Source organism: Rousettus aegyptiacus, unplaced genomic scaffold, assembly GCF_014176215.1.
Source record: "Rousettus aegyptiacus isolate mRouAeg1 unplaced genomic scaffold, mRouAeg1.p scaffold_m13_p_2, whole genome shotgun sequence".
Taxonomy (NCBI): domain Eukaryota; kingdom Metazoa; phylum Chordata; class Mammalia; order Chiroptera; family Pteropodidae; genus Rousettus; species Rousettus aegyptiacus.
In genome coordinates this window covers 93,876,811-93,904,130 of record NW_023416295.1, presented here as the reverse complement: position 1 = coordinate 93,904,130, position 27,320 = coordinate 93,876,811, and the positions used below count along the sequence as shown (strand labels likewise).

The following is a 27,320-nucleotide window of genomic DNA, read 5'->3' as shown; positions in this document are numbered from 1 at the left end:
ATTGAGATATAATCAACACAAAACAAACCACATGTATTTCAAGCATGTACTTTGAAAAGTTTTGACATATGTGTACAGTGGTGAAACCACTGCCACAATTAAGATAGTGAATATATCTGTCACCCTCCCCCAAAATTTCCTTGTGCCCCTTGTTAATCCCTGCGGCTCATCCTTTCCACTTTCCTCTATCTCTTTCCTGTCACTATAGATTAGTTTTTATTTTCTACAGTTTTATATTAATGGAATCTTTTATGTATGTATTCTTTCCAACTATTCTTTCATTCAGCATAATTATCTTGAAGTTCATGCATGTTGTTGAATGTATTGATAGTTCATCTCTTTTATTGTTGAGTGATGTTCCAATATATGGACATATTACACTTTGTTCACCTGGTGATAGACATTTTTTTTTTTCCAGTTTGGGACTATTTAAGTAAAGTCACTATGAACATTCGTGTACAAATCTCTGTTTGGGCTTATGTTTTTGTTCTCTTGGGTACCGAGAAATAGTGTGGTTCCATCATGTGATAGTGTATGTTTAACTTTTAAGAAGTTGCCAAACTGTTTTCCAAAGTGGTTGTACCAATTTACACTCCCATCAGCAGTATATGGCAATTTCACTCCATCTCCATCCTCATCAACACTTGGCATGGTCGATATTTTTAATTTTAGCCATTATAATATGTATACAGTAGTATCTCATTGGGTTTTCAATTTGCATTTTCCTAATGACTAACGATATTGAGCATCTTTATATGCTTACCTGCCATTCATATATCTTCTTTGATGAAGTGTCTGTTTATATCTTTTGACCATTTTATAATTGGATTGTTTTCTTATAGTTGTATTTTGAGAGTTCCTTATATATTCTGGATACTCATGCTTTATTAGATCTATACTTTGTAAATATTTTACTTGTCCATGTCTCGTCTTTTCTCTTTCATCTTTGTTGATAATCAGTTTCCACGTGTGTGTGAATCTATCTGGATTCTCTATTCTGTTCTTTTGACCCATTTGTCTATCTTTATACCAATACCATACTGTTTTGGTTACTATAGTTGTATAATAAGGCTTGAAATTAGGTAGAGTTAGTTACCCTTCAACTTTGGTCTTCTTTTTCCAGGGGTGTTTGAATTATCGTAGGTCTTTTGTATTTCCATATAAATTTTTAAATTTATTTGTCAATTTCTATCAAGTTTTTGCTTCATGTATTTTGAAGCTCTGTTAATGGGTTTGTAAATATTTAGGATTGTTTTGTCCCCTTGAAAAATCAATCCTTTGTTGTTTCGAAAACACTTTCTTATGCCTAGTTAAACTCTTTGTTCTGTGCTCTACTTTGTCTGATATTAATATAGCCACTCCAGTTTTCTTTTGATTCCTGTTAGTATTGTAAATCATTTTCCATCCTTTTATTTTTAACCCATTTGTGTCTTTATATTTGAAGTGGATTTCTTGTAAGCAACATATAGTTGGGTTTTGCTCTTTTATCTAATTTAATTGTTTCTGACTTTTAATTAAGGTATTCAGACCATTTGGATTTAACCTGATTATAGAGATATACTTAATTTTATCATCTTGCTATTTTTTATTAGTCCCACATGTTCTTTGCTCTCTTTTCCCTCTTTTTATGTCTTCTCTTGGGTTGAATGTTTTTAAATTCCATTTTATCTATTTTGTTGGCTTCTTAGCTAAAATTCTTTATTTTTTTTATTTTAATGGTTGCTTTAGGGTTCCTCATATATATTCTTAATTCATCACAGACTACCTTCAAGTGTTATTATACTATTTCACATATAGTATAGGAACCCTACGATCCTATACTTACATTTCTCCCTTCATGACTTTTATACTGTTGTCATACAGTCTGCTAATGCATTTGTTATGATGCTCAGTGTATTGTTATTATTTTGTTTAAGCAGTCTTTTAAAGAAAAAAACATATACTTTTTTTGTTTTCTTCATTCTTTTATGTAGATCCATTTCTCCATCTTGTATCACTTTCCTTCAGCTTACAAGGACTTCCTTTAACACTTCTTATAGTACAGATATGCCGATAATGAAATCTTTTAGCCTGTGTATGTCTGAGAAAAGCCTTCATTTTTCACTTTGATTTCTGAGAGATAGTTTCACTTAGTATAGAATTCTAAGTTGACAGTTTGTTCTTTCGGTAATTTAAAACTGTCATTCCACTATCTTCTCGCTTACATGTTTCCGACAAAAAATCTGCTGCCATTCTTGTCCTTGTTCCTCTACATAAGTGTGTCTTTATGCTCTGACTGATTTAATGCTTTCTTTTTATCACTGATTTTGAGCAATTTGATTATTATGTGCCTTGGTGTGGAATTTTTATTCACATTCTTAATGGAATTAATGGAATTCATTAATTTGTTTAAATCTGTGGGTTTACATTTTTTAAATTAAATTTGGTTCCTCTACTTATGCTGTGGCCTGAAAACTAACAAGACAGTAAACTGGGGCAGTCATAGAGTTTACCTTTTTTGGGGTCCCATGTTTCAGGGATCTCAAGCATTGTCCTTTGTTGCCTGATGTCCTTTATTGGAAACTATTGTTTCATATATTCATTTTTTTCTAATTGGTTTTTGGTTTTCCTAGTTTTGGTTGAGAGTGTAAATCCGGCCCCTTTATCCCATCTTAGCCAGATGGAGAAGTCTTCGGTTCTATGAATTTTGTCAAATGTATGTAATCATATAACTACCACGACAATCCAAATAGAAAATGTTTCCCTCATCCTCAGAAGCTCCCTCATGTCTCTTTGTAGTTTCTCTTCTTCCCCAGTACCTGCAAATCACTAATCGGGTTTCTGTCCCTACAGTTTTGCTTTTTTCCAGAATATCATATAAATGGGATCAAACAGCCTTTCTAATCTGGCTTCTTTCAATTTAGCAAAATGCTTTGCAGGTTATCCATGTTATAGCATGTGTCTGTTATCCATTCTTTTTTATTGCTGAGTAGTACTCCATTGCATGGAGTTATCACAGTCATTTCAGTGATTTTGGAGTAGTTGCTCCAAATAGCCTTATATATTAGAGCAGAAGATCAAATCACATGCACCAAGCCCAAGCCTTTCTACCTTCTTTTCTTCTTTGCCTCCAGCCTTCTCTCCCACCCACTATGCTGCTCTCCTGCCCTCCCATCTTCCTATAGAAGAACATAGATCGATTTACCCAACAAATGATGATTATTATTTTAAAAACAACCCAGAGCTTTTCAATTTGTACTGCACAAGTTGAGACATCTCCCTTTATTCCCAAACCCAGACTACTGGTTAAAGGTTCTGTGGGGCAGAAATCCAGGTAACATTTCTGGAATTTGACGGGCTTTGCATAGCATCACACTTTGTAAGCTGGACAAGGGTGCATCTAGTTTCTCCTGCTTCTCCTCCTCCTTTTTTTTTTCTAGCCCCAAAATAAAGGCAGTCCTGTGAGCAAAAAGGCATCAGACAACCTAAATGCCTTCCTGGATTTCAGAACTTAATGCTTGGATTTCCTTCCCAATAGGAAAGGAGCCTGTCTGAAGAATGAGGCAGGACTGATGGTTCTGTGCAAGTTGAGTGTCAACCACCTGGGAGAAATCTCGGGCTCCCCTGAAGGGCCTGAAAACCTGCCTAGGACAGTGACTTTAGGAGGAGGTTACTATGGTCACTCCTTTCCTCATAGCCACATCAGAGGGAAGAATGGTTGTCTGTGCAGGAGCTTAGGATGAGGAGAAATGAGAGGGCTCTGGACATTTGTGTGCACAGTGTCAGAACAAGCTGGGCCCACTGAGTGAGATGTCAGGAACAGGTGAGTCTCACCTATTCCTGCCAGAGAAGGTGGTAGGGCAAGGAGACCTACAATCTGGTTTTGGCAGTTTTCCATAGGAGATTTAGTTTCCTTCAGGCTTGGTCAACTCCATTAAGATACTTCCTCATCTCATGGACTTAGTTTAGAGTATATGTTAAATAGGAATGTTTGCAGCTTCAAATCATAGGATATTAAGAAGTCTGGAAGTAGCCTCAGGATTGGTTCAGCAGCTGAAGATGCCACAGAGGACCAAGAGTCTTTATCTCTTTCCACTTCCCCATACTAAGCCTATTCATACTTAGGCTTGTTTTGTCATTCTTGCAAGATGATTAATGCAGTTCCAGGCATCACATCCACATTTGAGGCAGGGACAATGAGGCAGGTGTGGTACCAGCAACACTCTGTCCCTTTTAATAGAAAACAGAGGTTTTCCAAGAATAATACATACTTAATATGAGTGAGTATTACCTAGGGATCTTTTTAAAACACAGGTTTGCATACTGTAGATCTGGGGTGGAGCCTGAAATCGCACATTTTGATCAAGCTCACAGGGATGTCAGTGCTGCTAGAAACCACATTTTGAGTGTTAGTATTCCAGAGTACTTTTTCATCTTATCTCCAGAATTCAGTCACATAGTTGCAGCTAGCTGCAAGGGAGACTGACAAAGTAGCATACTTTTTCCAACTTTTATAGAGGAATGTGAAAGAAAAAAAAAAGAAAAAAAGAAAAGAGAAGGGGAGTGTGTTTGGGTAGGAAACCATCAACTATAATTCTACTGAAAATGCAATCTATGGAAGTTTCTGAAGTCACAAGATCAACTTGAGACAAGGTAAAGCATTTGTATCCAGAGAAGACCATAGACCTGCTTACTCTGTGTCCATGCCCAACCCACAGGGACACGATATCCCTCTCCTGGGTTCGGTTTGTCCTGTGTGCCAGGCTGTGAGTGAGCTCAGTGGGGCAGGAATTCCACTACAGAAGCTTATTGCCTCAACACCAAGTGCAGTGCCTGATACATGTCAGTGCCCAATAAAATATCTATTAAAATGAAATGTTTTCTTATTACAGTGCTTCTCGAACTGTAATGTGTTTATGGTTTTCCCAGATGAACAAGGGGAACCTTGTTCAAGTACAGATTCTAATTCAGTCCATCAGGATGGCGACCCTGGATGCTGAATTATGAACAAGCCTACAGGTGATCCTGCTGCTATAGATCCTGGACCCCACTTGAATAGAAAGGGCCTAGAATATACAAATTCAAGTCTTTCTTCCTGACTTACTAGTGGTCACTTGTTCTTCATTTATTTAAAAATGTTAACAGATGTCCATAGATCTCATCCCTTGCTTCCCTGGGCCCCTGCCTACCCAAAACACAAAGAGCAGTATACCTAGAAAAGTCAAGCTAATATTTCAACAGCTCTTAACTTGTTTGGCTTCAGCCATGAAACAGAAACACACTACCACCACCACATCTCAGCCCTGGCCGTCAGGAAATGCTGGGGACTTGATGGCTGTGAGGGGTCAATGCATTTCAGATGCTTGAGCTTCCCTGGCACAAAGTAGCCTTCATTTGGGGGAGAGAGGGAGCAATATTGTCTGTGAACATTTGTGCCCAGGGGAAAAGCTGAATTCTCTAGAGCAGAGCTCTGGATCTCTTTCTTTCTTTCTTTCTTTCTTTCTTTCTTTCTTTCTTTCTTTCTTTCTTTCTTTCTTTCTTTCTTTCTTTTCTTTTCTTCTTTCTTCTCTCTGCTTTCTGTCTTTCTTTCGTCTCTCTCTCTCTCTCTCTCTCTCTCTCTCTCTCTCTCTCTCTCTCTCTCTCTCTCTCTCTCTCTCTCTCTCTCTTTCATAACAGGAACTGAGTTACTGGAATTTCTTCTGAATTTCAAGCCAAACAAAAAGTTTCTTGCGGTTTCAGTTACACAAGAGGCTGCTGCCAAGATGGAATGAACAAGAGCTGCTGAAAGGAAGAGACAATGAGGGGCTGAAGGATGAGGGGTGAGCAGGACAGAACCTAAGAGCCTATCACAAAGCAGCATTCTTGATTGGGGCACACTGCCCACCTCTATGCCGTCAGCTGCTTAGGGAAAGAACTGACTGTACCAGTCTTCCTCTCAAGATCAAAATGAAAAAAAGTAAGGAGGGGTATGTGAAAGTGATGTGTACACTGTAAGACACGTACACATGTAAATGATTACTGTGTGTTTGTAATTTACTGTAATCCAGGGCCTTGCACTCTATGGAATCTTGCTTTGTTCAGTTTCCTGACTGGCAGTTGGACCAGATAGATATCCTCCCCTAAGCTGTAAGGCTCTCAGTTCAGCTTTGTTCAAATGTGAGGCTGCAGCCAATGTCTGCTGCTCCAAGGGGCAGGAATAATTAACTTCTACTGGTAATCCCCAAACTTCATCTTTCTCAACACCTTAAGCTTCCTCCCCACTATCTTCCTGGTAGACACATAATGGCCCTGGCCAGAGCTATGTCTCCTTTCCTCTCTCTCCAGTCTGCCCTCTGGTGAGAACACTCCTGGTGGTGAAAGGAGCCACCGTTCAGTCTGCAGGATCCCGGGTTGGCCTGTGATATCGAGCTTTTCCTTGGGGAACAAAGGGGCCACAAGGAGCCACTAAGAGCTGACAGCAGCTTGTCTCTCAGACCTTGTTCCCTTTTCAGAAACACTTCATGTCTCCCTATTCCATCTGCATGTTTCCCTAACAGGAATTGCCTCCTCCTTGGATCAGGTAGGTTGAGCATGAGAGATGATTAACTCATAGCTCTGAAGTCTGCATTCAGTGTTATCAAATCGACAGCTTGAAATAGACAACAGTAGGTGTATTTACCCCATGGAAATTGGCAAATGCTACAAAGCAGGGCTTCCCTCCCATTGTCACCCAGGAAACTGGTGGTTAAATACTTACCAACATAGCCCTGGTTATGACCCTTTGTGATGGTGCCATGGAGATGAAGGAGAGCCCACGTAGAAGTATGAATCCTCTTTCCTTGCCCAGCTTGTGCTGGCCACCACTGAGCTGCTCAGTTGAACCGAGGAGCTCTGTTCCCTGGGACTCTATTTGAACACTTCCATCCCCCAAGAGGGTTAATACAGTTCTTCTGTTCGAGGCCTCTGCTCTGGGACTGAGCTGGACTTACTCCAAGCTGAGTTGTAGACAAGACTTATTTTCTGTGTTTCTAGTCTCTCTTCTACCTGCTTCCATCACTCCCTACTACCCAAACCGTGTCTTATTATCTGACATAATTTCTTCTCTTTTTTAACAACCTGTCACCAGTATGCTCAAAGAGAGATTGAAGCATACTTACCCAGGGATTTTTTTGGGCGGGGGAGGAGGGGGTGTTTTATTATGGATTAAAGTTATAAGACCATGGATGGTAGAGTTCAGTCATCTTCCACTGGAGATAGAGAAGTGCTTTGTAAATTAGAAAGCTTTTCAGACTTTGTAGTGTTTTAAGTCATCACCTCTCGGGGTTGGAAGTCACTTAGAGGTCCTTGGCCCTCATTTTATAGGCAAGGAGGCTGAGGCCCAGAGGGGCTTCCTAATGGTTGAACTCTAATGAAAATTAAGGTCTCCCAATTCCTTTGCCTATTTTCTCATTTAAGAATTGAAAGGGACATCATCTAATATGAATTATAGATGACTGCTGAAGATGTTAGAATGAACAGAGTTACCAAGAGCTAACTACTCACCATCTGTATCTGGCCATTTCTGTCTTGTCCTTTTTCTTTGCAAAGAACTTTGAAACTAGACTGCTCTGTTTGACTTTCTGTGTAGAGTTAATGTCAGAACTGAGGCTCAAGAACTTGGTTTGGTTTTTTACATGAAAAAAGAGTAGGAAATAACTGATTTTCTTGGGGTCTTACCTATTATTTAATAAAGGACCTTCAGGAAATATCTTGGAGGCTGGTATTCCTGAAATGCAATTTAAAAAAATAATTTAAAATTTTTTAAAATTATAGTGGACATACACTATTATATTAGTTTCAGGTATACGACATAGCGATCAGACATTTATATAATTAATGAAGCGAGCATCCCCATAAATCTAGTACCCATCTGACATCATCATAGTTATTGCGATATTATTGACTATTCTTTATATCCCCATGACTGTTTTGTAACTATCAATTTGTACTTCTTAGTCACTTTCACTCTTTCCCCCAGCCCCCAAACACCCCTGCTATCTGGCAACCCTCAAAATATTTTCTATCTATGAGTCTGTTTTTGTTTTGTTTGTTTACTTTGTTCCTCAAATTCCACATGTAAGTGAAGTCATATGGCATTTGTCCTTGTTTAACTTACTGCACTCAGCACAGTACCCTCTAGGTCCATCCATGTTGTTGCAGATGGCAACATTTCATTCTTTAAAAATTTTTTTTTATGACTGAGTAATACTCCATTGTATTTATGTGCCACCTTTCCTTTATTCATAATCCGTTAATGGACACCCAGGTTGTCTCTGTATGTTGGCCATTGTAAATAATGCTGCAATGAACATATGGATGTACATGTCTCTTTAAAGCAATATTTTGGGTTTCTTCAGATAAATGCCCAGAAGTGGGATTACTAGGCCCTTCTTTGCATCTTTTTATAGCCTTTGTTTTAAAGTCTGTTTTGTCTGGTATAAATATTGCTATGCCAGCTTTTTTTTTTCATTTCTATTTTCATGAAATATCTTGTTCCATCCCTTTACTTTCAGTCCGCGTGTGTCTTTTGATCTGAAGTGACTCTCTTGTAGGCAGCCTAAGTAAGGGTCTTGTTTACTTATCCATTCAACCACCCTATATTTTGATTGGAGCATTTAATCCTTTTTAATTTGAAGTAGTTGTTGATAGATATGTAGTTGTTGCCATTTTATTATTCATATTTTTGATATATATATCATATATATGATATATCTATATCTATATATCTATATCTATATCTATATATCTATATCTATATCTATATATATGTATGTATGTATTCTTCTTAAAGAAGTCTCCCTAACATTTTTTGTAATATAATGGTTTGGTGATGTTAAACTCTTTTAGCTTTTTCTTGGAAGCTCTTTATCTGTCCTTCAATTCTAAATGAAGCTTTGCTAGTTAGAATAATCTTGGTCATAGGTCCTTGCTTTTCAACACTTTGAATATTTTATGTCAGTCCCTTCTGGCCTACAAAGTTTCTTTTGAGAAATCAGCTGACAGTCTTATGGGAGCTCTCTAATTGAGAGGTAACTAATTGCTTTTCTCTTGCTGCTTTTTAAGATTCTCTTTGTCTTTAACCTTTGACATTTTAATTATGATGTATCTTGGTGTGGTCCTCTTTGAGTTCATCTTATTTGGGACTCTCTGGGATTTCTGGGGTTGTATGTCTATTTCCTCCACCAGGATAGGGAAATTTTCCATTATTATTTCTTCAAATAGGTTTTCAATTTCTTGCTCTCTCTCTTATCCTTCTGGTACCGCTATGGTGTCAATGATGGTACTCTTGATGTTGTCCTGGAGGCCCCTAAAACTATCCTCACTTTTTTGTTTCTTTTTTCTTATTCTGTTCAGATTAGTTGTTTTCTGCTACCTTATCTTCTAAATCTCTGATTTCATCCTCTGCTTAGTCTAATCTACTATCGATTCCCTCCAATGTAGTCTTCATTTCAGTTCTTGTATTTGTCATTTCTGACTGGTTCTTTTTTTGTTTGTTTTCTAACTCCATTTTTATGTTTTCTGTATCTTTATTAAAGTTATCTTTGAATTCATCTACTCTTCCCCTAAGTTCTTATAAGTTGTTATAAGCACATCCTTATAACAAGTGCTTTGAACTCTGCATCTGGTAGATTGCCTGTATCCATATCATTTAGCTCTTTTTCTGGATCTTTATTCTTTTCTTTAATTTGGGACATGTTTCTTTGTGTTCCCATTTTGGCTGCCTCCCTGCATTTGCTTCTATGTATTAGGTAGGGTTCCTAAGTTTCCTGGTCTTAGCGAGTGGCTTTATGTAGTAGGTGTCCTATGGGGCCCAGTGGCACATTCTTACTTGGTCACTTGAGCTAGTATTCAAGATGTGTTCCTTGTATGGGTTGTATGTCCCTTCCTTTTGTAGTTGAGCCTTGGTCGTGGTTTGCATGTCACAGAGATGGATTGACCCATGGGCTGATTGATTAGTTAGGAGAACTGGCCAGTGAGGGGCTGGCCCTACAGAGCAGGATTCACTTTAGCAGGGCTCTGGTGCCTGCCTAGTCTACCCTTTGGGTGTGTCCTCCTCAAATGCAGTCCTGGGTGGTTTTCTGGCTCAGGTTGAAGCTGGACACTGGCTATTCTGGCCCAAGGGCCATCTGGAAAGGGTTCCTCCAGAGACCTAGTTCAGTCACAGCCTGTGCATTGCCTGAGGCCACCTAGCAAGAGTTACCAAGCAACCTGCAGATGGCAGCCACTTGTGCTGGGCTTAGAGGTGCCTCGAGAAACCAAGCAGAGAACTGAGGCAAGCTTCTGCTAGTGTCAGTATTTGGGCTGCTCAGCAAGAGGTACAGGGCACACCAAGGCCAGATGCTGCTTGTCTGGGTTTTGTGAACCTTTGAGAGATTTTAGGAAAGTCCACAGCATAAGCCAAGACAGGCCATTTGTATGGAAAATATCACTGGAGGTGGCTTGAGTGGGCCCACAAGTTGGGAAGGGTGGGGTCTGAGGAAAGCACCTGAGTGGGGTGATCTGTGTTGGCTTGGTTGATGGAGACTCAGATATTGTGACCTCTTGCATCTGTATGCTGGGAGAAAGGAGGGTTCAACAAGAGAAAAATTAATTCAGCTAACACCTTTGTCTGGAGGAAGCTGCACCTCCAGCCCTCACCCTGAAGCCAGGCAGCCCAGTTCCTCCTTGTATGTCCTTGGTGCCTTTTGCTTTTTGAGCAGCTGCCCCAGTGCTGGAACCCAGAGTAAGCAAGTCGGTCACCAAATAAGTCTGTCCATGGGCCCTTTAAGAGGAATATCTGAGATTCCCTCAGGCCTCAGTCACAATCTCTACTGGTTTTCATAGCCAGAGATTATGGGGACTTCTCTTCCTGGCACTGGAACTCTGGGCTGGGGAGCCTATGTTGGGCCTTGACCCCTCGATCCTCTGGGGTTACCTCTACAGCCAAGATATCACTCCTGATTCTCAACCACCACATGCGGTTGTGGAACCACCCATTTAGCATCTCTGCCCCTCCTATTAGTCTTGAGGTGGCCTCTTCTGTATGTCCTCAGTTGTAGGACTTCTATTCAGCCAGACCTCAGGAAACTCTCAATGGCAGTTGTTCTGTAGTTGTAATTTTGATGTGGTCATGAGAGGTGGCAAACACAGCGCCTACCTACTACACCATTTTTAAGTCCTAGAATAGAATGTTTTTGAAGTGGGGCAAGCAGATGAAAATGTACCTTAGGCAGGATGTCAGATTTTAAGGCCAGTGTCTATAGGACCATCCAAGGATCAGCCGTGAGATCCTGTTGGGAAAGACATTGCAGATAATACGGAGCTGATGTTGATGCTGATGCTGCTGAGTGGGGGAATCACTAGTATGGCCAACTCAGTGATAACTCAGAATCTCTACTGGTGTGACTGTGCATCAGAATTTTTTCAACACCCTCCCACCCCCACCCCCACCCCCGCCCCAGTTATTCTAATGTACAGCCATAGCTAAAAACTATTTCAAATCACTTGTTTATTATATCATCTGATAACTATTTGCTGGTCAGATTATGTGCCAGGCACCAAGTTGAAGTGGCAAGAACCTTTAGGAATGCCACTGAAGACTGAACCATCAAAGGAAACAGAGCCCTGACCAGGGACACCCAGCGTTTTTCCTTGTCCTTTGGAGAAGTGAAATAAACCTCCTTTCTCCTGCCCCTTTCTCTTGAGAGTGAGTGTTCAGCAGGCTGCTGATGGCAATGCCATCTGCCCAAAGCCCCCTTCCCCTCTCCAGCCGCTTCTCTCTGAGGTTTGATTATCTCTTGCCAAATACATGATGATAGGCTGTTTACCTCACTCTGGAGGTTGAGACTGTTGTGCAGATTCTGTCCTCTTGGGCAGTGCAGGAACCATTCAACCAGCTGGCCCTGGCAACATATAAAACATTGTCGGTTGCTCTGGAATAGATTGATTGCACCCAAAAAGTGCCCTTTCCACTTCTCCCCATCAAGTGTGTTTGCAGTTCCATTTTCCTCATTGAGCCCTCTTTCCTTTTATTAGATTTGTGTTCCTTGATGAGATCTGTATTTTCTGAGACCTTCAGGAGTAGCTTGCTTATTTATTTATTTATTTATTTATTTGCCCAGTTTGGGTGCTGGGCTGAGAACTGGTCTTGTGTTCTGTGTTTCATGTCCTTGGCAGATCTTAGCCTCCTTGGCCTGGTCTCCCCAGGACCACTCACTGCCCCATGCTTGTGTCTCTATCATGTGAGGAGGGGCATACAGATGAATCCTCATGCTGCAGGATATCCATGCTCAGTGGCTCTGGCAGCCCCAGTCAACAGATTATTTATTTAGCATCGCCTTTTTCTGTAGGGCTGCCACTGCTAGCCACCAAAAGAGCACTAATATGCATGTGCGACCTGAAAATTACAATGTAAATGGCAGGGCAACACATATATAGGAAGGCAAATTTTTAAAAGTCTGTTCTCTAACTCAGAATGCCTGTAAGGATACAGAAATGCCAAGTTGTCAGGCTGCCAGTCAGTTTAAGAGGGTTCCCTTATGAAAAGTGGACCAAGTGAAAGAACTGGGGCTTCATTGAAATTGGATGCCTTTGATTAATTATGCACCAAATGCATCCCATATGGGAATGATGTGCCCCCAGGAGGTTAACAGAGCTTGCAGTAGCCAAAACTTCCTGAAGAATTCTGGGCCTTCTCTCATGCAATGTGAAGGGGATACAGGCAGTATAGAGGGAGGCTGTGAGAATTGGGGATTTGGGGTGGAAAAATGGAGCATGCCAGAGAGAAAAGCAAATGTCAGCAAATTGTGTCTCTTCTAAGAGACATGGCTACCAAGGCCTTGGGCCCAATAGTCATCCCCAGTTTGTTGAAGCCCTCAGGAGGGAGTGGGTCGGAGGAGGGGAACCAGCTGTCTCCAGAGGCAAACCTCTGGGACAAAACTTATCGTTAGAATGATTTCCTATGGAAATCTCCAGGGAAGGGATGGGAAAGAGCTACACATCTGTGAAATGTGTGCTTGCTGGTTGCAGTTCCATTTTGGGGGGCTCCAGTATGTGAAGAAAACTAGATACAAACAATGGAAATTCATTCATGCAATGAATATTTACTGAATTCTTTCAATGTTCTGTCATGGCGCTAGGCACTGGGTATAGAGCGATGGGTGAGATAGTCATGGTCCCTCACAGAGATTTCTGTACTGTGAGAGGATGTGAATATAAAAGGGTATTGCACGATAAACGTATCAAGTCCATACATGCAATGATGCAAGATGCTTGTGATTGCATACTTGGGACACCTAGATCCTAAGTAGCTTTTAGGATCTTAAGTGCTCAACCCCCGATAGTCTTTCTTTATTTTGCTTACAAAGAGCAACTTTTCTATTTTGCTGTTTACATACTCACACTCACTCAACTCAGGTTCTTGCTCTACTGATAGGAGGAAGTTTGTGTCAAGTCATATAGAATCACTAATATTTGCATTTGGGAGATTGCCTGGTCCTTTAAACATTAGGATAGTGAAGCCAGGGAAGTTAAGGAACTTGTCCAAAACGTTGCAGCTAGTTAGCAATAAAGCTTGGATGGAAATTTGTCTTCATAATTCTCAATTTAGTGTTCCTTTGACTTTGCCTGTCACCTTTGCAAAAACAAAGCCAATTTGGAGAAATTGTTAGGCACTTATGGCCATCTGCTTTCACTCTGAAGAGTTAATGTTTTTATTGGCATGGTAGAGCTGAAGTCTGCAGGTGGGTAAGTGTGGACAGGTGGAGAATCAACATCAAAGAGAGCCTTTTGGCCAGCACCTGACCCCCTCCGCAGATGTCATGGCAGTTGGGGTTCATAGCATCAGGAAAGGGATGATGCAGGGACACTGTTTTCTGGGCCCCTCTCGTGCCTGTTTTCAGAGACGGGCAGTAATGATTCCTCTAGAAAGCCCTGCAGGGCAGCAGTCCCATAAGTGAAACATTGGAGCATGCACCTTGGAGGATAAGTGTGAGATTGCAGAAGAAAGTGCTGGCTGGAGGCAGAGAAAATGTCCTCTTTGGGGAAAAGAAATAATCTGTGTCATGGAACTTCCTTTTCCAGCCATGCAGATCTGAGGAAAATGACCAGCAGGTAGGTGAGAAGGTTGCAGTGGGAGCATGATTAATGGTACTGGCCATGAAAAATGACCAGAGAACTCCCACTAGGACTTTATGATGGAAACACGCTCAAGGCTAATATTTCACCCAGGACCCCTCCTTCTGGACCCAAGGCTACCCCACTCAATGTCATGGAGAGTGAGGAGTCCAATCTGTGCTGGGTAAAGGGGTCCAGGACTCATACCAGAGTATGATGTTAACTTTGTCTGGAGAAGTGGTACTTTTCACAGCATCTGAAATATGTGTGAACAGAATGACATCGCAGGAATGAAATTTCCGGTACCATCAGTACTGGTTATAGGATCCTTGGGACATAGGGATGACTTCCTGACTGCTCTAATATGGCACATCGTTGGCTTTTCCAAATGAGTTGTCTGAATCAGCCAACCTATCGAGGAAAAATGATGGTTTCCAGCATAGATTTTGGAGTTATGTTGACTGTATTTTAGTCCTCAGTTCTACCAGTTGCCAGCCTTGCGGGCAATACACTTAAACTTGCTGAGTCCTAGATCCTTTGTAATATGAGGTGATAACCGATACATCATAGGATTAATAGTATCTAAAGTACCTAATAGTGTGTCTGAATCATAGGAAGCACTTAAATGGTACCCCCTATTAAAACGAAACGATAAAAGGTCCTCCCTTTGAAGCCAAAAAAAAAAAAAAAGTTATTTGGAAATAGAGCAGTCTTTTAACGAGGGAGCTTCACAATCCAGAAACACCAGCCAAAACAATCAAAATGGAACCCAGATGGGTATTTGTACAAGGGCCCTTTGCTTCCCTACTCCACAACCCTGCCCTGGAGCCAACAAGGAGAATTTGCCTGCACCACCTACTGGTAGTTTCTTGAAACAACAAACTCTTCTTTTTTCTGGCTTTGGCTCCTGGATGAGTAGGACATTAGGGAAAAGGAGGAAAGAAAAGGAAGGTACCTAGTAGTTTTGCAACTGTTTTGATTGCTCCAAAATCAGATGTTTGTAGGTAAGATGTTAGAGTCTAGAGATTCTGTTTGGTCTTGTGTTCGGCATAAATATAGTTTTATTAAAACTTGTCACAGCAGCATCCTGCCTAGGAGAACACAGGATTTGGCTATGATAGAAGCTAGATGTGATTTCTGAATGGTATCATTTAGAAGTGCTTTTTCTGGCTAGCACATCCAGGCCACTTTGGGTTTGCTGTTTGTCCCTTCCAAGAAGCAAGAGAGGTCAACTTACTGAAGTTGGTCCATTTGCCATTAATGTTACCTCTGTTTACTACATGGGAAAAGTGATACACATATAGGAAGAAGAATTTTCCAGAAATCTCAGCCAGAATAAGAGAGAGAAATTAGGGAGTTGTGCCATATTTTTGTTTCGTTTTGTTTTGATTTGGAAGCATCTTTCCAACTGAGGAGGCAAAAAAGGGCTGTTTCAGCTTCTCACTGCTCAGTTGAGATTTAATGGCCTGCCCTGGTCTGAGCTTGTCAGTAAGTCCAGCAGGAGGGCATCACTAGGATTGGAAATAAGGGAAAATCAGTTGACAGACATCCATTAAGCACTACTAAGTGCTGGGCCTTGTGCTGGTTCCTGGGGAGGCAAAGAGACATAGGACCTGACCTTTTCCTTAAGAAGATGATAATTCAGGAAGTGAGACAAGCTTGTGCTAAATAAGTTTACATTAGTGAAGCGAATGATGAGTCCCATAAGACAGGTCCATCCTTTTGTGGAATATTAGGTAAGAAAGGATGCATGTGTTTAGTTAAATGTGGTTCCTGACCTCTGAGATGACGATTCAATTCTACTTACACTTATGGTGTCCTTTCTCTATATAGAGAACATTATTGTAGACGCTCTAAAGTATTTAGAGAAAGATAGGGTTAAGCACCCTTTCTGCCCCTCTGTGTTCTCCCGCTGCCAGCTGGCATAGCACAGAGATCAGGAGCACCATTTTAGGAATCAGCCCGCATTTGAAACCTCAAGCACTTATCAGCTGTGCGACTCAAACCAAGTTACTGAACCTCTCTACAGCCTTATGTATTCGATCAGCGAACACGTATCGCGTATCTACCACAAGGGCATTGGGGTGTTCTGGTGGCCAAAGCAAACAAGCTAGAGGAGTTGAGGTGTCCTGGGGCATAAAGGATGTGTAGACATAGATAGACAGGGTAGAAAGGGCAGAGGAGCATATCTGAACACAGCTGCCTTCTCTAAGTGGCCTGGGGATCTTCTAGTTCTCATGTGCAACTCAGAACCAAATGGGCAGACCCTGGTGAAGGGCCAAGTGGCAGTGTGTTTTAGTGTCCCTCCCTGCCCTTCTCCTCATGCTGTTTCGTCTGTGCCCTGCAGCACCAGACCCACACTGGAGTGCTGGTGGGAACCTGCGTGCCGGGTTATAGGGGGTGCTGCCAAGGAGCTTTCTATAATTGCTTCCTTTCTTTTCTTTTCTGGCATATTTATTAGTTTGAAAAGCCCTTGGCAACTCAGGAAATTCCACTTCCCTCTGTCGCTCCTTTATACCTTTCTTGGTATATGCCCAGGCACAAATACTTTGGTGTGTTATTTGGTTTCTCATGGGGCTCAGCTGGGCGAGAGGGAAAAGAGTAGAAGAGAAGGTAAGGAGGCATCTGGACACTGAGGTCTCAAGGAGCTAGGGGTTTAGTCTGTCACATTGACCAGTCATCTCGATTCTTCTTCACGTCTGAGCATCTGTCCCCTGACAGTGTTCCAGAGGGCCAGAGGTGCTTAAGGCACAGTCTTCATACCTGTGAAGGCCTCCTTCAGGGAAACAGTAATACTTTAATATCTTCTTTGAACACCAAAAGTAAAAGAAGTGGGCTCAAAACATGGCATAGGTGTGTTAGAAAGACACAAGTAGTTTTTCCCCGCTAGAGGTAAAATGCCTTTTTGCTTATTAACAACAAGCTTTTGGTAAAATGTGAGTGATTCTCATCTGACTGTGACATGATGATGTCAGTGTGGTCCTATCTGTAGGCAGTGGGATAAATTAAATGTCTAGTACACTTAATAAGTGGTATAATTAATATTTTTCAATTCTATGACTCCACGAATACCTCTAAACCTAGAACCTTTCATAATTTGACCTTTGGAATAGCTTGCTTAGGCTTATTAGTTATTTTATATGTATATACTTTATTTTCCAAACCAGATAATACATTTATCATTTTTATTCATCTCTCTACCATAGCCTAAAATAGTGCTTGATTATTATAAACAGTAATGTTTAATGAATGGCCAATAGATTACAGCCACTTTCAGATTCAGCTAGCGCCTATACTATATTATAATCATCTTTATTCTTGAGGTGTCAGAGAACTCTTGTAGCAACCCTAATATCAAGTCTGTTCTGTTGTATATACTAATATATTAATTTAACCATTTATTTACTGTCTAATAGTACCAGGTATTATTAAGTGCCGGTGATCCAAGGTAATACAAGGCAGAGTCCCGGCCATGAGTGGTGTTCGCCATCCATGGAGGAAGACATACATTCAGACCAATATAAAGATATAGTCTTTCTATAATTTAAAATGAATCATCAATTAATAATATATTAATATAGAGCATGTATTAAGAATTTTAAATGGAGGGAGTGGGTTTTGCCTGGTGTGAAAGGAGAGAGTCTCATAGATTTGGATCTTGAAGCTAAGTAGAAGTTAGCCGGAAAAAAAGTTGGGGGCGGTGGGCAGTGAAAGAAGGAAGAGTGGTGCAGGCAGAGAAGAGGGTATCGCCGGTGGTGTGAAGCATGGGTATGGCTGACATGTCTGAGGAGCTCTGAGTGGGAAGCCTGGCGAGGGAGAAGAAGCTGGAGGTGTAGGTTGGGCCCAGCGAGTGGAGGCCTTGAATATCCTGGGAAGGAACTGGGTCTGTTCCTGTGGATAGTAGGGCAGTGCCCTGGTGAGACTAGGGAAGGCCCTTCTGGGGGTGGTAGAGAGCGGGTGGGAGGAGGGAGAGTGGACAGGAAGGCCAGTCATGTAGCCATCACCGTAGGTTAGAGAGGTCAAGAGCCCTGGACTACAATGATGAGGGTGGGAATCTGTCTCTGTGCTGCTGGAGCACATCATAGAGCTTGAAGAGTGCCAGCAGGGACAGGAGTGAGGGTGGCACTCAAGCCTTCCAAGCCAGGGAAGCCCAAGTGGAGCTGCTGGCTGGAATGGCTTTGTTAGTTAATTTATGATATGTCACTGTAATATGAAGCTTCTCTGGTGGCTGCTGGGACTGCAGACAGTGTTGGTCACACTGACCAAGACAGGTAATCAAGGCAATTTCCACCACTGATCGAGCAGAAAACCCAGCCAGGAGTGGATCAGGCAGTTTCTGTTCATGCATGCCTCTAGTACACAGCCAGCTGTGGGATCTCCACGGTTAATTAAGCAGCAACTAGGCCAGAGTTCTGTGGCTACTCTTCCCAGGAAAGTGATTTGTGTAGCATTTGTCTCCCATCTTAACCTCCTTCCTATTTTCTCTTCCACCTTATCTTTTGGGGCCTGGATTATTGCAGTGTCTTCCAGCTGGCTCCCTTCACACAGCCTCCCACTTCCCAGTCCTTCATGCATGCCCCTGCTGGAGTCTTCTTCCAAAACCCTCATTTACCCTTTAATCCCCTTCTTTTTAAATAGCTTCTTTGCCTCCTTGAAGCCTAGACAATAAACATCCTTAATCTGACAGGTGGGCCTTAGCAATCACCCCTGCCCCAGAAATCTATTCCCCATATTCTCCTTTAGGTATCTACCAATATGACCAAACTGATTAATGCCTTATTTTTTTATTCATATCATGCCCCTTCCCACCTCTCTCACTCCCATTTAAAATGCCTCTTTCTCTTCTGTCTTTCAAGGTTTCATTCAAACTAAACCTCCTTCAGTGAAACATCCCCCTCTGACCTCTTCCAGCCCTTACTCTACACAACACACATATGGCACATGGCAAGCATGCCTGTGTACCCTTGTTTTCAGGGCAGGGAATTTTCGTATACCTCCTCATATTCCTAGTACCTAGCAGAATTCCCTAAGAATAACACTATTCAACTAATGTGTGTTGATAATGATGACTCTGGTTCAGCTGAGGGGCCATATAGATGCCAAATAACATAAAGAGTGGTTTAAAAATTTTGATACCTACCATGTATTCATCACAGTGGATCAGGCACAGTATTAGGCCCATCACAATCATCATATGATTTAATTGTCATACCACTCTGGATTGGTGTTACCTCCATTTTGCAGAAGAGCAAGCTGAGGCACTAGGAAGCCCAAGGTCACACAGCTAGTAAGTGGCAGATGTGGAAGTGGAACAGCTGTCTGACTCTAAGCCCACACTCTTAAGCTTTCAACGTACATCCTCTGTCTGCATCTTCTATCACAGATTGCATGAGAGTTTTCATTGTTATGTTCTGTAATGTATGTAAAAATATGATCATGGTGCTTCTTTATCTCCATGATTGGATCTTGCCCTCCTCTGGAATATGGGAGCAGCCTTAGTAAGAAAGCAAGGAAAATGGAAGGGGTGTCACATTGCTCCACAGGTGTCATAAAAAAGGTTGAGTTGTGCCCTGTGCCTTAAAGATGGAAGAATGAAAAGGGAGTGGGATAAGAAAGATGTTGACAGATGATGAGTGAGCACAAAAGTTTATCCATGCTAATGGAGTAGGGATGTGATAGCTACTCAGCTCTAATGGTTTATGAGGAAGCACAGGGAATCTCTGCCCTAGAAACAGAGGATCCTAAAATCCATGGCTGCAAACAAGGCTGAAACATTTCTATAATGGTTCAGCCTCGCAGGCCAAAAGATAGGTCATAGGCAATGAAGGCAGCTCTTATTTAGGAAAATTTAACCCTGGCACTGGTTTTGGCTCTTTCGCCTCCGGACCCTCAAGGAGTCCAAGGCCATTTGCAGCCCTCAGCTAGGACAGGCAGATGGCTGGAGGTAAGTTACCGGGGCCAAAAAGGGTACAGATCCATTTTTCCTTGCCTTCCAAGGTCAGCTCAAAGAAATATTTGGAGCTGTGTTCAGATATTTTCAACCCAGACCGCTGCTGCCTACCAATACCACCTGTACTGTGGCTGGGCTCTCTGTCCCCAACCTCTGGCTTTAAGGTCTCCCACATCACACTGAGACTATCTAAATTTTCTGCCATGGAACCAAAGAGTGAGGAAAAGGGGAAGGGAAGCAAGGGTTATAAGGGACACAAAATAGTATAAAATGCCCCAGTTGGTCTGTGGTCTAACAGTAGGGAAACATCCATTTGTATGAGGTTGAAATTTTTCTTCCTTGTAATGCACTGCCTGAAATTTACCACAATCACTTTGCTTTACTTCCGTTATTCCATAATCCTCCAAGGAAAGACAAAACTTTAACTTGCTAACACTCTTATCAGAATCACTTAGTTCATCACAGATCAAATAAACCTGCAGAATTGACTAAGGAAATGGAGACAGACTTGGAAGCAAACTTTGTCTTCATCACCATTTCACCTGGGTCCTGCCTTGGGGGTACAACCTTCTGCTAGTTTGTAGGAGAAAAATGTTCATGATAAGAGGGAAAATGCCATGTAGAGGATAAAGAAGCAAACAACTCAAAAATAAAACCAATCCCTCTACTGGGTATTTACCTCAAAGACTTGAAAACCCATATCCAAAAAGATATTTGCACACCGATATTGATAGCAGCACCGTTCACAGTGGCTAGGACGTGGAAGCAACCGAACTGTCCTATGATAGATGATTAGCTAAAGAAGCTGTGGTACATATATACAATAGAATATTATTCAGCCATAAGAGATGAAATACTGCCATTTGTGACAACCTGGATGGACCTTGAGATAATCATGCTAAGCGAAATAAGCCAGATATCACTTATCTATGGGATATAAACCTAAAATCAACAAATGAACAGGACAAGCATAGACTCAGGAACATGGACAATAGACTAGTGGTTACCAGAGGGTAGGCAGTGAGGGAGGAGGGAAGAGGTAGATGGGGTAAAGGGGGTCAAATATAGGAGGTTTGGGGGAAGGTGAAGTGGATAAAGGGGATCAAATATATGGTAGCTGAAAGAAACTGGACTTTGTGTGGTAATCACACATTGGAATATATAGATGTCAAATTATAATGTACACCTGAAAATTATATAATTGTATTAACCAGGGTTATCCCCAATAAACTTTAAAAAAAAAAGAAAAAAAAAGAAATAGTAAAAAAAAAATAATAAAACCAACCCTGATATATTTGCAAACTTCCTGAGTGTGATCCCCTCAGCCTACCCTCCAAATTTTTGTCTTCAATTACTCTCCAGAGACAGGGTGCCCAGAAAATATGGGGCTGCCACTACATGGAGCCACCTTATTGACAACAGTGTTTACCAGCAGCGTTCAAAGGCTGATTGTTTCATCCACAGCATTGGCTGGGCTTTGAGACAGAAATTCTGCCTGCACTAGGAGGCTAGGACAAATAGAAAACTGTTGGTAGAATCGAAAAGTTGTCATTAGCAGACAAGTACACTGGCTTGATTCACTAGTGCTGTTATTATGGTTATTTTTAATTCCTCAAGAGACAATGGGTTGTGAGAAAATGGGCTGTTGCCTCTGGCTCCCAAGAGGAAAGGCCAAGGCAAGATGCTAAGGAATCTTCTCTGTAGAATTCAAACATGCAGCTGCTGTATTTCCTCACCATCACGAAGCCTCACGGTGTGCTTACAAATTTTGTGAGTGGTATTTTAACATTGAAATGACTCAAGTTGCATCTCTGAGAATCTTAGGTCCTCTCCTTCTCCTTGGTCTGCATGCATATACATATATGTGTGTGTGTGGATATGTAATAGGTATGGATGAATATATACACACATAATATATTTTATATTTGAATATTTCTCCATACCCCATGCCTATTAATATGTATATAGTGTGTGTATACTTGTATCTATTTCTGACTGCTGGTTGTACATAGATGTGTTGCAGCACTCCAACTCTTGGCCAGGAAAACAAAACCCACACATTTAAAGAAGGAGAAGAAAGAAGGGGGTTGGGGGTTGGGAGAAGGAGGAGGAGGGAGAGAAGAAAAGTACTCGAAAGAGGTCATCTTTGCTGTTTCAGGGCCCCCAGTGGTTGTTTCAAGACATAATTCCTTCCTGGCTTGTCCTGTCTAGATGAGACAGTGTTCCTAGTGGTTATAGCCAAGAGCTTTGCAGTTGGACAGTTTGGTGCAAATACTCATATGTGCTGTCATGACCCTCGTCCAAACCTCAGTTCCCTGTCTGAGGAAGGGGGACAGTCCTTCCTGCTGTTCACAGGTTGCTGGAATGCTGAATTAAAGGGGTGTGCATGTAGAGAACATAGACTCTTCCTCCCCTGTGAGAAGTGCTCAAAAAGGGTCTCAGGTTTCCTTAACAAGGAATAAAATCGTTCATACTATGATTAGAACTAGAGTTTAAAATGCAAGTATCCCTTAGGTGACAGTGTTTTACATTCATGTTGAGCCTTCAATGACCAAATTATTCATTTCTTCCCTGGAATTTGGAAAGTGAAAAGTAGTCTGGAAGCCTCTCAGGCTGACTGCAGCTGGGCCATGGCACCATCAGCAGCCACGGAACTGGCTTTCAGTCCTGGCGTTGCCACCGGGTCCAGGCAAGTCACTTCCCTTGTGGACCACAGCATGCTCACTGAAGGGCTCTCTGAAGCCCCTCCAGACCCGACCTTTTGTGCCCAGTAACTCCAATGGCACAGAGCAGTGTGCTGAAAATTGACTTAAAGCATGACATCAGTGTGGTTAGCTCTCCTAAGGATTTGACTTTCTAAGTAGTGTGTGTGTGTGTGTGTGTGTGTGTGTGTGTGTGTGTGTGTGTGTGAGAGAGAGAGAGAGAGAGAGAGAGAGAGAGAGAGAGATGCTCTGTTTTATTTACTCTTTGTAATGAGGCTGAACTGAGTTAGTGAGGGTATTAAAACATTTTAGTGTTATTAGTTTTAAAATTAGCAGGAGCTGTTAAAGAGCGTCCCCCTCTCACTTTGTTTATATGAGAAAGGAGCTTTCAAAGCCAAAATTGAATGGTTAGTATCTTTCATACTAAAAAAGACAAGTGTATGAGCTGCACGTTAGAATCACCAGGGAAGCTTTAATAACATTAATGTGGGTGTCCTGGGCCCCACCTCTATTTGCTATCCCTACCTTCTTCAGACATCATAGTTGTAAAAGTTCTCCAGGTGATTCTAATATGCAGTCAGGGTTGAGGCCCACTGGACTGAATATATCTTTCAATGTACACAGGGAGGGAAGTAAGTGGGGGATTGGCATGCCAACCAGTTGTTTCCCATTTTCCAGTCAGTGTGTATTCAGTAAGTGTTCCCCAGAGGTCTCTCATCTGATAACTGGTATGGTTTAATTCAGAAGGACAGAAGGGCACAGATGGGATCATTACTTCTCAGTCCTGAGTGATCATCAGAATCACCCAAGGATCTTTGCGAAAATTTGGATGCCTGGGCCCCACTTAGGTTTGCTGAAACAGAATCTCTGAGGGTGAGAATGAGGAATCTTTATTATTAATGCTTGATTTTAATAATCAGCTAGATTCAGAACCCACCAGGGGGAAAGACTCATCCTCATATTCCAGGAAAGAAGATTTTACATCTTTCCTTTTGATCATCTGATGGATCTGAATAGACCACCTAGGAGCTGTGGAATCCAGACAAATACTCAACCTCCCTGAGCCTCGTTTCTTCATATCTCAAATGGGAACCATAATTGTACCCACTTCATAAAAGTGTTGGGAAGATTAAATTAGTTAATACACATAAAGTATTTGGCACATCATAGATACTAAAAAAACTAACCATCATCATCATCAATGTCATCACTTTGTAACTCAAATAGAAGCTATAGGCTAAAAGAAAAATGTGTAATATTTTGAGTATGAAGTAAAAAATTCTGGCCCTAAAGTCTGTGGACATGCTAGAGGCTAAATTGGTTTTGAACTTGTACTTGAACCAAGAACTTTCTCTGGGGATGTGGGGGATGGAGCAAGGTCATACCTGTCACACTCACGACATATTTGTAAAGAGTGAACAGCATCATTGGTAAAAACAGATCCTGATTACCATCCAAAATGAATTAACATTCTCTATTAAGTGCCTGCTGTTTGCTTAACTTTGTGCTTGGTGGCATCACATACAATAGGACTGTGTTCCCTTCCTTCTTGGCATTTGCAGTCTGATCTAAGAAGCACATTTAGCACCCTTTGAAGAACAGGAGCAAGATGAAAGGATATGTAATTAAGTGCTAAATTGTGTCATTCAGGCTCTCCAGGGCTAAAGGATTCAAGGGCAGGAACTCAATGAGCCCTGAAGATGGTTAGAGAAGGTGTCTTGAGAGAGTGGGGAGAAGGGCCTGAGTCAGGAAACTGCCAGCAATTCCAAAGACAAAAAATGTCCAACAAGAGGCCTCTGGGTAGCAGCCAGGACAAGGGTGATCCAGCCGAGATCGGGGATAATGAGTATTTGGCATGCCTGGGTTCCTCAAGTCATACCACCACCTCTAGTCAGGGTCACTACACTCTGTGACCTCTGTACAAGTCCCTGTGGTCTGTGGGCATGCAACCCACTTCCTGTTGTAAGACAGGTTCTCTGGGCTGGGTCTGCGCAGGAAGCTGTGGGCATGGCCTGGCATGCCCTGAGAATACTGGCTGGGGAGGACTCAGCTCCAGAGCTGGGCTAACTCAGAACACGCGGCCTCCTTACTCTGTGCCACCATTTAAGGGGTATCAGTAGGGCCTTCTGGCTTAGAAGACCAACTCCGTATCCTGTTTTCCTATGGGTCTTAAAAGCTCTCCAGTCTTGTAAAAATTTTTAAACTGGTTAGATATTTTACTTTATGTTAGAAATGTTGCAGCCTTAATTCTCTGGAGAATCACAAAATACTCATTAGCATTTTCAAGGTTCAGAGAAGTCTTACAATAAAGAACCCATGTCACCTCCAGATTTTCTTGGTCACAGAATCCTTCCTTCGTAGCACCTATGAACATTCTGGGAAACTAGTGTTTTAGGTTAATCTCCTTTGGAAAAACTGGAACAATAAGGTCCTTCAAAGTAGAGGCTGAAGGAGACTTCCAGATATCCTTTTTCAAGTGAGGCATACAGAGACCCTGGATGCTGAAGAGATTGCCCCAGGATACTCCATGCTGGCCATGGCAGTGGTTGAGAGCCCAGGTCTTTTTCCTGTTCCTTAGCTGAGAACCAGCTGGAAATAAAAATGAGGGGACACTGCAGGCAGGCTTTGCAATTGAAGGAACTATCAGTGTGGCTGGGAAACTATTTCAAAAACACTTTAGAGTTGTTTCTGGGTCAGTAATTTTTCAAAAGGAATATGATCCAACTGATTTATTAGGAAAAACAATTGTAAATTTTGTTTCACTTATAAGAAGAAGTATTTGGGTTTTTGAAAAGGATACTTCTTTTGAGAATGGGTGATTTTCTTGACCAACATTTGTTTGTAAACTAAAATCTGGTCACCTCAGCTACTCTGTGAACCTTGCGCAGATAATTCCTACCCAGAGGCTGCATCTGGAGTTATTTGACCCATTTACCATCTTTGGCCCTGCTACTGCTGGGACATTAGGATGTCCCTGGCCTGTACCTTGGTGGGAGTAGAGGAAGATATTAGGAGCGTGAGGCTGTGCATGGTTGTCCTCCCTCTTCCTCTATTCCCCTAGTGCCAGGCTGACCCAAGTCTGAGAACAAATGCCAAGTTCATCTTCCAGAGGAGACAGGAGGGTAGCTGCAGAGGCCCTAGCCTTGTATATACTCTCCAAAGGTGAGCTTCAGAAAGTCACCAATTCCTGGAAATTCTGTCTCTCATATCTCTGCCCTCCTGGAAGCCTGAGGAAGTTTCTCTGGGTGGGAGCTATCCTACCTATATCCGTGTCTTCAACCCTCTAATGGTCCATAGGGAACCAGGGTTGGGTGGGGACAAGGTAGGTTGCATATAAATAAGGAGTAGCCACTTGCTCTCTTGCACATATATGCTTTTTCTTTAAAAGAGTTAAATACATTAATAGCTTATTCATCAAAATGTATCGACCTATTTTTAGCACTTTGAACATGTTGACTCTTACATAAGATTCGTTTAGTATATATAAACTATTCAGTAAATATTGCCTCATGAGAAGAATGGTATTTTGGTCTGTTTTGTTTCTGTGTCCTTCTTGTTCTAATTTAGGACTGGGGAGCATGTTGGCTCCATCTCCAAGTTGGTGGCTTTAAGACTGAGTGCTCATGCTGGATCTCAGTGCCTTCGCTTTGGTGAGGGGCTTGTGCGGTGCCTGGAGGCTGTGTCAATGTGGAACACGAGTCACAGTGCGAGTAGGGGAGGCTGGGGACTTAGGTGCAGAGCTGGCCCTTCATGCTGCGTGGAGATGGCAGCCTTTGTGTGGGCATGTTGCGTGGGACCCTTTTTCCTCTTCTCACTCACCTGCTATGACCTGTCTCCTTGCTTACCTCCTCTGCATCTCTTCCTTTAGCCAAAGATGGAGACCAGCATCAAGTTGTGGACCCTTAAGCTTTAGCTGGGGATGAGGGGATGGTTGAGTGTTGGAGCCAGTGTTCTGTCGGCTCATAACTGTGGCTCCCAGGCATGCAAGTGTCTTACAGATTGGAAAATGAGTGATGGGATCTGAATGCGTTTGCCAGGGCAGCATAACAAAGTACCGCAGACTGGATGACTTAAGCAACAGAAATTAATTTTCTCACAATTCTAGAGGCCAGAAGTTTGAGATGAAGGTGTGGGCAGAGTTGGTTTTATTCTGAGGCCTCCTTGGCTTCTAGAGAGCCGCCTTCTCCCTGTATCTTCACACCGTCTTCCTTTTCTGTGTCTGTGTCTAAACTTCCCCTTCTTATAATGACACCAGTCGTATTTGATTAAGGCCCACCCTAACGACCTCATTTTAACTTCATTACCTCTGTAATAAGCCTACCTTGACATGTGTTTGCATTCTGAGGTACTAGGGGTTCAGACTTCAACATGCTAATTTGCAGGGACATGTTTAGCTATAACAGAATCCATCAGCGGATTTGTCTAATTGGGCAAGTATACCTTGGAAACTTGTCTAGAGGGTATGTGCCTTTGTCTAAGTACCATTGAGGTATCCCAGGGACTGGTGGTGGCCCTGAAAAACAGTGTGTTCAAGGAAAGGAACTTCTTTGGGATAGAGACAGATCTTAATTGGACTT

General features: G+C 42.0%; 1 protein-coding gene across 24 annotated transcripts in view; it reads left to right on the top strand.

The window, feature by feature from the left end:
* Positions 1 to 27,320, top strand: part of CACNA1C (calcium voltage-gated channel subunit alpha1 C) — a 607,203-nt gene that overhangs the window by 267,757 nt on the left and 312,126 nt on the right. The gene's annotated exons all lie outside the window — the stretch shown is intronic.